At 41.5% G+C, this 13,677-nt stretch overlaps 1 protein-coding gene across 1 annotated transcript in view; it reads left to right on the top strand.

Annotated features, from left to right (window-relative positions):
* The window catches only part of EXOC4 (exocyst complex component 4), a 397,972-nt gene that overhangs the window by 275,753 nt on the left and 108,542 nt on the right, over positions 1-13,677 (top strand). The window lies entirely within an intron of this gene.

Raw genomic sequence — 13,677 nt, 5'->3', positions numbered from 1 at the left:
GAGACTTATAACGACCATTGAGTCCAATTGCTGGCTCTGCATAGGACCTCCCAGAATTCAGACCATGTGACTGAGAGCATTGGCCAAACACTCCTTGAACTCCATAAGGCTGCAGCTGACTGAAAGGAGGTTATGGCAAGGAGGGAGTCAACCTCTTCTCTCAGATAACAGTGATAGGATGAGAGGTGATGTCCTTAAGTTGCACCAGGGGAGGTTCAATTTGTATGTTAGGAAAAATTTAGTCTCAAAAAGAGTGGTGAGGTGTTGGAAAAGGCTGTCCAAGGGGGTGGTGGAGTCACTGTCCCTGGAGGTGGTCAGGAAGAGAGTAGGTGTGGCCATGGTTTAATTGGCAAGATGATGATGGGTTGATGATTGGACTTGGTGATCTTAGTGGTCTTTTCCAACCCTGATGATTCTATGAGTAGGTATGGTGGTGATTGATGGTTGGACTCGATAATCTCAGTGGTCTTTTCCAACCTTGAGGATTCTGCGGTCCTATTCTGTGGTTGATTTATGGTAGTGGGAGGTCACTGTTAGCACAGCAGCTGCTCCTTTGCTACAGGACAGCATCTCATAGCATCCTACTGGCCTCTTCCAGCTCCGATTTATCAGCTCAGTAAAGAGAGTTTTCTAGGTGATGTGCTGCCTTCTCTTGCTCTGAAGATAATTGTGTCTCACTCTAAAACATTGGTCTTTTAGCCTGATAGTCTGTAATCAAGAGTCACAGTGTGCTTTTAGACTGTTCTGTCAGCCCTGTTTTACACAGTTATATGTTTACAGAACTGACTGCACCTCCAAATGCACTACATATTATCTGTGCATGATAATTATAGCATAATAAAATATATGCACATATGAACATCCAATGACATGTACCAGGGTCAGAACATAGTTTTATCTAAAGCAGTACTGCCCTTGTGCATTTATGCAGTGTTTTACATCAACTTCACTCACTTTATTGCATTATGTGTGTTCTACAAGGATTCCTCTGTGAACAGAAAACAGCTATTCAGGACAGAAGACATCATCTGTCTGTAATTCTTCATTTCAACTATAAAGATTAGGAGTTAAGAAGAAAAAAAGTACAAAAATTGAACTACATGGGGGTTTAGGTTGTTTGAGAGAGTGTAATTCCTGGTGTCGGAAATGGTTGAGGACATTCAAATAAATGCCCTCACTCTTCTGAGAATAGGAATAAGATCCTTAATGGAGATGCAGCATCCAATCTGTCCAAATTTGCTGCCTTCCGCAGCACGGTGTTGTTGCTCAGGTCTGCTGTGATACAAATCCACTTCTCTGCTAGTCATTGGTTAGCTTGGGCCAGACCCTTCGGCCGAATGGGGTGGATGGGAAGCAATTCAGATATCTGCTTTTCATCTGTATTTACTCTATATTTACTGTGGAAATTGTTTTTCACCAGCACTTTCTGCACGCATCTCTCCCTATAATACAAACCCACTGAGCCTCATCTCAGCCCTTCAGAGTGGGTGCTGAAATTGTGGTGCAATATCTCTGCTATAAATACCTTCAGGGGCATGTGATAAAATTTCCTGTGTTCCTTTTCCTTCAGCTGTGGCTCTGAAGGCAAGGTGTGCTCTTGTTAATGTCTAAAGCCTGGATCACAGCTTCTTCTTTGATCACTTTTTCTTGCTAAATAGCAATATTAGAGTGCCCCACTTGGGTTAAATTCTTTTGCCAACTTAATAGGGAATGTAATTAGGTTGCAACTGTGTGTAACCTGCCTTGTTTGGTGATCTAGATCTCAAAAGTGCAGTGTGTTTACACCGGCAGCTATTTATGTATAGGATCTTCATATTCCCATGTCCATGGCTGTAATACAGCAGTGTGGACATGGCTATGTTGGTGCCAGATTCATGGCATGAATGGCAGTGAGATTTCTCCTACGGTGCTGCATGCCTGAGGTCAGCAAGCAGGTAAAGCAGTTGTACTCAAACTGCACTCTGATATTTGTGTACTTGCTTACAGTGTCATAATTTGATTGTGATTGGGGTGATAGAGTACAGTTAAAACCCAGCCCAGCTCAATGGCATCTCAAGTCAACTGCGAGCTCTCTGTGAAAATCAGTAGAGATCCCATTCTGTTTCCTATAGGTCACTTGTGTGCATGGCAGAAAAAAATATCATTGCTTGGCATTATTTGATCTCTTAATTTACAAATGTCAGGAGCTGAATTGGCTGTATTAACTGAAAGCCCCTCAGAGGTCCCTCTGAGTCAAGTGGACGATGCGCATCTTTTTATTGGGGATCGATGCATTAATTCTCTCCCTGGGGCTGTCTACAGTTTTACCCATTTCTCAATTTGTGTTGCAGTGCAACAAGTATTCATTACAACAGGCTGATAAGGAATGAGAATCTACAGAGGAGGCTTTGTGTTTCTTTACTTGTTGCTCCTAATTATGACGTGGCCTTTGGCTTACAGTCCTCAGAAGGGGGAAAGAACAGGTAAAGATGGGTTTACCACAGGGTACAGTGAGTCTCTCTCATTAGTAAGGAAGAGAATAATTTAGAAGAAATATTGGTTTCAGAATCAAAATATGGCAAGGAAGGTTAAGGGATGAACCACTGGGTGGGACATTGACTTGGATGGAGGGATGTATTTCTCTATCTTAGATTTCTTGGGTCATGCTGTATTAGCTCTTACTGTAAAAGGGAAGTGGTGCCACGTGAAGAAAGCAGTGTTGTGTGTAGAACCTTGGGACCTGAGGGAAGCATCAAGCCCCTCTAATTTGGGGCATCTCATAGAATCACAGAATCACAAGGTTGGAAACTACCTGTAAGATCATCTAGTCCAACCATCTCCTCATCACCACTGCCACCACTAGCACTAAACCATATCACGCAGCACGTCATCCAGACGCCTTTTGAACACTGCCAGGGACGGCGACTCCACCACCTCCCTGGGCAGCCATTCCAGTGCCTGATCACTCTCTGAGAGAAAAAGTTCTTCCTTATGTCCAACCTAAACCTCCTCTGATACAACTTGCGGCCATTACCCCGTGTCCTGCTCGTTGCCTGGGAGAAGAGGCCAAATCCCTCTTCACCACAACCTCCCTTCAGGAGGTTGTACAGTGCAATGAGGTCTCAGCATGGGTTCTGAGCTTAGGGTCTCCTGAACTGTGCTTTTCGTTTGTCCCAGTGGTTTTTTTGGAAGTAACCCCTGGTTCAGTTGACTGCAGACTGAAGGCTCATCGGTCAGCCGGATGATAATGAAAGATCGCACCATCTGTCTGCTTATTTAATGGAATGTCAGCACATAGCAAATAGGAAGTAATTGGATTGACAGACACGGAGCCAGTTATTAGACTGTTTGCTATCTGATTGGGAAAAGCAGAGGAGCAGAGCAATGTAGCAAAGCTAATCTGATGGTGTCTGTTGTTGCAAGTGCACCCAATCTGCCACACCAAATTCATGGGCTTGGGAACAGCCGGCTCGTCGGAGCTGTTGCTGGTTTCCATCCCCTCCAAATCCATCCTTGCATTCGTATTACAAATCATTATAATGCAATCTAATAAAAAACAGTTTGCATAAAGATGGTGCCCATTTATAAAGCTGTCACCACAGCTACTCTATTAATAGAGCCATTTTAAAGATTTATAGTCAGCATATGTTACTTCTTACAGAGGCCAGATTGAGAGCGGTGTGGTTTGAGCACGTAGAAAGTGCCACCAGATCACATTTGAAAATAATATGAATAATAAGTTAATTTTCACAAAGCAGTTGTGTTCAGAAGAGAATGTGAAGCTCAGGCAGGGGGTACCACTGTATTTCTGTGATGGTCAACAAACTGAATGCAATATGGCATTAAAGGAAATAGGATTTAATAATATGAAAAGCTGAAGTAAGTGAACTCCATAATTCAGATCACTTTGTGTAATAGGAAGACGTTTTATGATGGCTCTGTTAATATCTTTATTGATGCATGATGTTTAAGTGGTTTATACACATTTAATGAAGCCTCATGATATTTCTATGCAATAGGCAAGATTTCATTTCAAAATTGCTTATAATGCTTTTTAGGTAAGGCTGTGTGCGTTTTCTACCTTGCAGAGGACCAGACACATCAGTAGAAGTAAAGCTGCGTTACTTCTCATAGTGCCATTGGAAGTAAAGTGCTGTATGTGCTCAACCAGTAAATTACAACCAGTCATGGCAGTGGGATCCTATGGACTGAACAGCCTTCTGGTCAGGGCAGAAGGGAGATGTAGGCATACACATGCCCTGGATTCCCATGAAAGAAATACGTAGCAGAACTTCTGTATAGAGACACTGATTGACCATGGTTAGTACATTTATCTTCTGGCTTCTGCAGGATTGAATTCAAATTAGAAATGGATCAGCAGTGGGTAATTTAGTTCAGTGGTCATTTGGACTATCATCTCCATCATGAAGCAGTCGGGTATCACAGAGGTAGCTGGCAGCTCTGCTCAGCGTCAGTCTCATTTTCGGTTTCGGGGACTGGAATGAAGAGATTTGGCAGCGTATTTTTGTGAGAGAAGGAAGGTGGCTGGATGTAGAAGTGGTCATTACCCATTTTGATGTGAACTTAAAGCACCTAAATTAATCTTGGTCTCGTCTTTTTTGTTTGAGTGAGAAATGTTAAAGCAGTAACCAATCAAAGCTGTGTTTTGGGCTGAAGTTGAGGCCTGTAGTCTGGTTCCTGAGCTGTACATCACAGCTCTTGCTGTCCCCATTAACTGGGGGTGCAGCAATTTATGTTTTCCTCTTACTTAGATGTTCAGAGCTGTGATTTCCTGGCATCCTAATGATAGAGTCATAGAGTTGTTTGAGTTGGAAGGGACCCTTAAAGGTGATCTAGTCCAACTCCCCCAATGGGTACGATGCCATACTCTTCTGCAGGTTTAGAGTCTTGTCTTTTGCAGATTTCATCTCTTGTTAATGCACCCCTACAAGGTTCATAGCACTTTTTCATTAAGGGGGAAACTGAGGCCCTTAGTACTGAAACAACCCCACAGCACTCCTCTGCAAATTAGGAAGAGACAAAGACTTTCGACCACAATTCTCCTTCTTCTAGCCTCACATTACAAACAACTGGTATCTGCTCAAAAGGATTAAAAGAAGGTTCTCAACATATAGGGAATAAAGCTACATTATATTTGCTCTCAAAATGAGGCCACATTTTTGGTCAGGAGTCTAGGGGGTACATGAAATCAAAGTGGAAGACAACACAAAGGCATCCACATAGGTTGTTCTGATACAAGGCTGCATTTCACGTAGCTATGCGTGGCTGGATGCACACACATCTTCATCAAAATGCAGCCTTGTAGAGGGGAGCAATCATAGCACTACTTAACAGTGACATCCAGAGAGGTTTTTTATCTTGGGACAAAAGCCCATCTCTTGCCAGATATGCTGTGGAGAGTCCTTAGAGTGTGAACAGAGCTCTAGTTTTTTAGGTTTGATCTGAAAGGACTCCATGAGAGCATGAAACAAGTTTCTCATTATTCAGTGATTGTTAATAAGAATAGCCTTCTAATGCTTGTTGCTTAAAGCAACTTGATGTGTTTCTTAATTTGGTGCCAAGAGTCAACAACAGCATTCAACCATAGAATCATAGAATTGGTTGAGCTGGGAGGGACCATTAAAGGTTACCTGGTTCAAATCCCCTGCAGTGAACAGGGACACCTGCAGCTCAATAAGGTGCTCAGAGCGTGCTCCAGCCTCACCTTGAATGTCTCCAGGTATGGGGGCATCCACCACTTCTGTAGGTAACCTGCCTCAGTGCTTCACCTCCCTTATTTTAAAAATTTTCTTCATTATATCCATTATATCCTCATTAAATCTCCCCTCTTTTAGTTTGAAGCCATATTCACTTGTCCGATCACAACAGACACTGCTAAAGAGTCTCTCTCCATCCCCTTCTTTGTCATAGCTCTCTTTAGATACTGAAAGGCTGCTGTCAGGTTTCCCCAAAGCCTTCTCTCAGTCCCAGCTCTCTTAACCCATGTCCCATCCAACGTTTTCATTAGTAGTTACGATTCTTCCTTGCTTGTTATTGTGAATAATGAAAATGTTCAGCTTCCATTCGGCCTCATTCTGCATTACAGACAAGTTGTGGTGAATTCTTGCCTACCAGCCACATGTTCCTGGTTCTTCTGCATGCCAGCTAAACCGTAAGCCATGTTTTGCAGCAGGGATAAGAACACATCCAACTGCTTAACCTTAGTCGATCGGTCATAATGGTGGAGATCATCTCTTGGTACCAGGTAGGCAGAAATGATTTTGCAGACATGGAGATGCCACCCTAATCTACAGCTGATAATTTGCATTATGTGATGTGTGAGCCATTGCCTTGCACTCACGGGAAGGGGAATAAATCCCCCAAACCTCCACCAACTGATGATCTTTTTTTTTCTGGATAAATCTACCTTAACAGAACGAGCTGATGTGATTCGCTGTTGAGTTACTCCCCTTTTCCTGCCCTCAAAGGAGCAGCTGTGCTGCATTTGCTTCAGGACGAGCTGCTCTTGGGTCTCCCAGGTGTATAAATTCAGATCTGTGGCACTGGTTATTGCTCTGTTTCATCTGCAGGAAGGGAAATAACGTCTTTGCAAGAATAGTGTCTAGAGATAGAAGGGGTATAAAGATAGATTTTCACTGCTGTAAATTCATGGACGAATAGACTGCTTTTTAACTCTGCACGCAAGTGCCACTGGATCTAATGCCTTTACAAATTTATAACAAGGCTCAACATCTACCCAGCTTCTATTTCAAAGCCATGTAACATAGCACTGTTCCAGTGGTCTGTACAGTATATTTTCCCATGTTTTGCCCAGGACTGTGATATAGCAATGCATTTCATAGCTTGAATTTCACGGTAGCAGCTCTGAGTTATACCATTTTATTCCTTTACAAACTCAATTTCTCAGCAAGGATTGCCAAGCTCGAGGCTGTTCCTTGCTTAGATTTACTACTTCTGGAGAAATCACGTCCAGATCTTAGCAGAGGTTTGGCAGCTCCCACCTGGAAGAGAAATGCAGCCACGTCCTGAAGCTTGCTTATGCCCTCACAAGTGATCAGAGGATGGAGAACATGAGGTGTGAGCACCATTGCACCAGAACTTTCTATGAAGTGGGCTCTTGCTGATGCTGTGCATGAATTACATTGTGCTGGCTCTGTTGATAGGATCATCGCTCCTGCAGATGGGATTTCCCTCTGACAAGATGAGAATGTAAAGGAAGAAAGAGGCTTTTACAGCATTGCACCTACAAGCTGCCATTACACCACTGCCATTACGCAGCCCTTAGCAAACCAAATGCTGACTGCAACAGCAAAGCTTGGAGATTCAGTCTCTTCTTCACCTGGCTCTTTTTCTTTCCTACCAGAAGGCAAATAAAACCAGCTTTGATGCCGTGAGAAGAGTGTGAAAATGCAGGATGCTGTTCAAATGATGCAGTTGGGAAAGTTGTAATAGACCTATCAAAATTTGCCTTCAGGGTTTGATCTCTCCACAAGAATCCACAATGAACAGTGCTCAGTGGTTCTGGCTCAGGCAGTGGGTGTATAGTTCTGTATATTACAAAGCTTTAGATGCACAGAATATCCCGAGTTGGAACAGACCCACAAAAACCATTAAGTCCAACTCAACCACTGGTGATTTCTCTTAGTTATTGCTTTCCTGGGTATTTTCTACACCATATAGTATTTTTAAAATATTTAAAATTCTTTGGTTTGTTTTTGCTAAGATTTTAAGTGCACTTAGCATAGTTAGACTAGATGATCTCATCAGTCTTTTCCAACCTTTATGATTCTATGATTTAAATCCCCATTGAGTGTCCCAGCACTGATTATACTTTTTTTATTGTAATTTTAATCACAACTTGTGTTGTCTAGAGAAGTGCTTAAGCCTTTATTCCTGCTGTTGTCCCCTGCAAACAACTCCCTTTATACTGACTTTCCACAGAAGCTTCTCTGTTATCTTGTTTATAGCCACAGTATTTATCAGCGGCGTGCTCCTCAGAGAAATATCAATCTTGGGATAACTGATAATGTAACAGGAATAATTCCCTGTAGTCAAGTTTTTACACAAAGTAATGTGCTTTTTATTACTTTAGTTCCTAGTTGAGTGATCTTCAGTTGGAAATGATCTTTGGTCTACGTGCTGCAATGTTTTAACTTAACTGTATTCATTGTATTCCATAGGCACGCAGTGATCAGTACCTTTTGGTTTAGGACTACCAGTTCTCTCTCTTTGGTGGAGAAGAGAGAAGAACGGGCCATACTTTGGAATGAATGAGAAACTGGTTTTATTCCAGCTAGAACATTTTGTAAACCAGTGATATACTGAAATAATAGCTTAAAATCAGTAGTGCCAGTTTGATTTGCGCAGTTATTGAAGAGATATCCTTGTCTGACCACGTTATCACAAAGGCAATAAATTGGGAATTAAAGCTGTGCCTTGAGGGTTGTCAAAGAGAATTTCAGGAGAACATCATCTCCTGAAATGCCAACATTTAGGGTAGGCAGCTTTCTGGACAGGGAATGGTTAACCCAGGGACTTTCAGGTGTCCTCAGTTTGAATATGTCTTCAGACCTTCAAGAAAGGGAGATAATAGCAGGACAAGGAGAAATGGTTTGAAGTTGAAGGAGGGCAGATTTAGGTTGGATGTGAGGGTGAAGTTCTTTGCTATGGGAGTGGAGAGGTGCTGGAACAGCTGCCCAGAGAGGTTGTGGATGCCCCGTCCATCCCTGGAGGTGTTCAAGGCCAGGTTGCATTGGGCCCTTGGCAGCCTGGTCTAATATTAAATGTGGAGGTTGGTGGCCCTGCCTGTGGCAGGGGGGTTGGAGCTTCATGATCCTTGAGGTCCCTTCCAACCCAGGCCATTCTATGATTCTATGAAGAACTGATTGCCTTAAGTCTGAACAACCGGCTTGGGATTTGCCTTTTTATGGATAACCATCATCTCCTTCCAAAAATTTCTGATTTTTCCCTACTGTTTCCTTACTTTGTGGAACCTCACCAAAACATTTATTCTTATTCAGTTACTGAGAGAGAAAACAACAGTTTAGTGTCATATGAAAATTAAACAAATGGAAATGTAAATTTGGGCTGCATGTCTGAAAGAATTTCTTAATAAGGTTTGGAAGTTTTTTCTTTCTACTGTCATTCATTTGTTTGAGGAGGAAATTTCAGACAGTGTTATCATCATTTAAAAAGTGAGAAGTTGATGTTATGCACTTTCAATGACACGTCTTCAGTTTCTTTTAATGATATTTTAGAAGAGATCTGATGCCATGGAGAGAGAAGAAAGCCTAAGGAAGGTGGAAGTTGTCGGCTCCTAAATCAATCCATATAGCATTTTTAGGCTTTATGTTTTTGTAACGCACTTTCAGCCCAGGTAAGACAGACCTCATAGGCAATTAAGTTGTGAGTTAGAATGAATTAAATTTTCTGAAATGCTTTGCCTTTTTTTTTTTTTTCTTTTTTAATCCAAATGACTGTCATTTACAAAAGATACTTCATTTTACCCAAAGTGCTTTTCTGTCTAAGGGGAATGCTTAATTGCAGCCACAAATCACCTCGAACGCTTTCATACAAAGATAAAACAAGTTAAAAATTGCGCATCATTTTGAAAATGCAGGTTCTGAATTCAATATGAGATGCAGGTTTCTATTTTTTTTTTTCCTTGTGTGCTCTCCTCAACTGCTCCATCCTAGCAAGACATCTTTGCAAAAGCATTCTTTGGGACATCCCAACAACCTTTGTTAGGAACCAAGATAGTTATCATGGCCATTTTCAGAGTGGTTATTATCCAACCTCTGGTGATGCACCTCAGGCTGTGTTTTTGTCCAGGAAAAGCATCTTCCCATTTTATAGGTTTGAAATCTGCAACAGTTACGATATATATGTGTAATTGCTCAGCATTAGGGGAATTTTCTATCCCAAATGGGGCTCATTCTCACACATTTAGAGCTTGTACCCCACAGTATGTTAACCTTTATAGGCTTTTTCTTAAGTTTTCCTGGGTCAGTAAGTGATGATTTTAAATGGGGTTGTTGATACTGTTTCAGGAACCCTACTAAATTACAACTGGATGATTCTTCTTCTAGTAGAATAATCAAAGCAAATGGGATGTGAATCAAAGCTCCAAGGCTTTCTTTATGGCCTATTTTTACAGTGAGCTGTATCTCAGATTTCCCTCTGTAGGGAGTAAAAAAAAAAGTACAGGATAAAAGGCCGACGTGATGCAGCCTTTCACCATAGCAATGAAAATTAGGATTATTGGGGTTATGCACACACAGGTATGTCCAAAACCCATTTGAAGAACTGTGTGTGCATAAAGTATCCAGATCTACCTACAGGTTTTCACTGTCCTTACTTTTACATACTCTATCATTGGCCAAAATGCAGTTTCTATTCATGTATTCACTGTGGTTCACATACAGACATAAACGTTGATCTCTGGAACAGCCATGGGTCAAATTGCTTTTCTGACATCTTCCTAGTTATGTGGGTATGAGTAAAATGGGAACATTTTTTGAGGGTACTTTTAGAATACTTCTCTTAGGTGACTGTTAAATATATTTATTGTGCACAAAGACTGACTTTTGTTAGAATAAGTTAACCAGGAATTAAATGAATAGTACAGCATGTGACTGTGAATGTGTCTTCAAAGCAAAAAATAGAGAATATGTGTTAGGTCTTTCATGCCACCCAATGCTTCTCATTTATAAAACTTAATTGCCAACTGAGGCTAGATTTATTTTTAGAAAATTATCTAAAATACTCTTTCTAAGGAGGAGAAGAAGAAATACATTGCATGTGTTAGCAAATTCCAGTGACCTCTTTGGAAGATATTCAGGCTGAGAATTTGCATCTTCACAGTTCTCAATAAGAACTGTTGTGTTAAGGTTGTGCCTTTTTGCCATTTCTCTGAAAATGCACCAAAAATTTGGCTCAGTTACACAGCTTTGAAGAACTGCAGTGCACACAGCTTTGTAAAAGGCTTCTGGTTTGTAATGGGTGAAGCCCCTCATAAGCACAGTTCTGCCCATAAAGGGGACTGAGCTAAGGACAAGGACCTTGAAAAGGTGCCTGCTCCCAAGCTAAGGACTTCCTTCCCTTGCATTGTGTTTTGAACCAAGTCTTTGTCCTCAGACAAGACCAAGATCTGCTGAAAAGAGCAACAGTGCTATTGTGTAGTTAATATGGCATTGTGGACGGCAGGCAAATTAAGGTGACACAAGCTACTCCAATCCTTACTTTCCCAAATCTTCAATGTTTGACTTTGCATTCTTAATTCTCCTAAGGCATGCATTAAATGAATGTTTTATTATTTATGTTTCTATTAGTTTAGTTTATTTCTAATGACATTCTGTGTATTCCTGCTGATACAGAACCTGTATAGTGTATCAGTGTTGCAATGTAATGTGGTCAGAGGATTCTTGCTGCATTTTCACTTGAAGCCTTGTAATGCTTGCTCAGCCACCATGGTGCTGTGTTCAAAGGGCTTTTCCCCTTTCTGGGATGAACGCTGAGCTGCACAACTGCTACCTGGAATTCTGCAATTGCTGAGCAGATGCTGGGACCTCCAGCAGTTAGGAATTCTGCCTGGTGTAGACGTGGTGAGGACAAGTCAACCTTGAACTTTAGCATATAGCATATAGCCTATGCTCCCTACTGTAAGAGTAGCTCTGACATCCATACTCCTTTTCTCTACTTCCATTTCCTTCAGTAGAGATCCTTTGATTAAATGAAGACTTCAGAAATAATCTGTTTTTCATTACCATTATCATTTAATCAAGCTATCTTTGAACACTCAAGCCTAAGGTCGCTCATCCATATCCTCTTGTCCTCCTCACCACACACAGTTTCATTCTTAATAACTTTTCTCTGCTATCAAGTTTAAATCTGCTTTCTTAAGGTCTTGACCATTTGTTCTTTATCACAAGTGTTGCTGAGCGCTCATAAAATCCCTCTCACAGAGTCATTGCTATCTAGCAGCTTTCTCCTAATCTGTGATTACTTTATGGTTTGTATCAAGTAAAATAAGGGTATCTTTTGGATTCTTACTGGTATTAAGTGAACTGCTGTTGTCTTGTTTATGCCAAGAAATTAAAGCCTGTTAGAACACGTGAACCGCCAGAATTCAGTTCTCCAATGAAGATGAAATTTGGTGGAGATTGAACCGTGGGTCTTCAGGGGAGGCCTGAGATGGTGATTAATGCTGGGTACAAGGAGTCCAACATTCTTGATTACACCTTTTGCTAGCACTGACCTTTTCTGTGGCCTCACACAAGCAATTTAGTCTCTGCTGTGGGAAACACTTAGAAACAGCATCACACCACTGCCTGATAAGAGGTTGATTGTAGATCAGCAAATCTGAGCTCTTCTAGTTTGTATGGGCCATTCTCTTTCTGAAAGTTTTCTTGTGTTTCTGTTAGTTCAGTTATGTTTAAGCACGTGCTGGGTTACAGAATTGAGAGCTGTTCCCCTCATTTCACTGCAAGCTGAGATTCATAGATTCATTTGAGTTGGAAAAGACCTTAAAGATCATCTAGTCCAACTCCTTGCAGTGAACAGGAACACCCACATGCAGTCAGATCAGGTGCTCAGAGCCCCATCCGTCCTGACCTTGTGTGTCTCCAGGGATGGGGCATCCACCACATCTCTGAGCAACCTGTTCCAGTGCTTCTCCATCATTATTGTAAAGAACTTTTTCCTTATATCCAGTCTAAATCTCCCCTCTCTTAGTTTTAAACCACTTCCCCTTGTGCTATCACAACAGACCCTGCTGAAGAGTCTGTCCCACTCTTTCTCATAGCATCCTCCCTTATATACTGAAAGGATCAAGTTGCTTTGTCTTCCCTTTCCCATCTGAAAGAGAGATAGTGGTATGTAGTTGTATGGTGCAGGAATTATAAAAGCTAATTCATTTTTTTTTTTTTTTTAAGTGAGTTCTACCCCATCACGAGCACTGTGTAAATGAGGCTTTAAAAAAACAGGAGAACATTGCAGATTTGTTGGCAGACGTGTAAAAATGCAGTAAGTCAGTCAGTTGAATGAGGTTCCATCAAACCTGACAGCGTTCTCTTAAGGGCATCAGTGATTGTCACTTGGAACTGGTGACATTAAATCTATTATTTCAGAGATAAGCTCGGTGGTGTTCTCTGTGCTCTCTTCCCAGATGACTCTGCAGTTTCCCTCTTTGATAAAGCCTATTCACTCTATCGATCCATGAAAGCTAGGAAGTAAAGCTGCCATCCTTTGCACTTCTCCCTGTGCAGTATGTCTCTTTGGAGGAGCACTTTTCAAACTTAGTGTAAATGGTTCCCTCCACTGCGTCATCCCAAATGTGTCATTCTGCTGTGATGGAGTCAACACTGCAGGGGCATTAGGGAGGAAATGGTTTGGATTTGAAGGAAATCATGCTACTGAAATTGACAGATGCTCTGATAGGAGGCTGCCTCCTCTTGGAGTGCTGAAGGAGAAGGTAGGAAGTTATGGGTTTGCAGAAACAGACCTCACTGAAGTGTGTGGGGAAGAAATGGTTAGTGCAAATTCATCCTTTGTAAATGCTGACCAGTATGGAACTGTTGAAATATGCATTAATTGCCAAAGAAAAAAATTTCTTAGTGAAGAAATGGTGGTGTGCTGGGCTGCTATGTGTGCTGGGGGATCCAGGTTCAAACACTTGCT

This window comes from Centrocercus urophasianus, unplaced genomic scaffold (assembly GCF_019232065.1).
Source record: "Centrocercus urophasianus isolate 14NV4802_14NV808 unplaced genomic scaffold, USGS_Curo_1.0 seq_15, whole genome shotgun sequence".
NCBI classification, from domain to species: domain Eukaryota; kingdom Metazoa; phylum Chordata; class Aves; order Galliformes; family Phasianidae; genus Centrocercus; species Centrocercus urophasianus.
The sequence above is the reverse complement of the archived record's forward strand: the minus strand, read 5'-3'. Positions and strand labels throughout refer to the sequence as shown.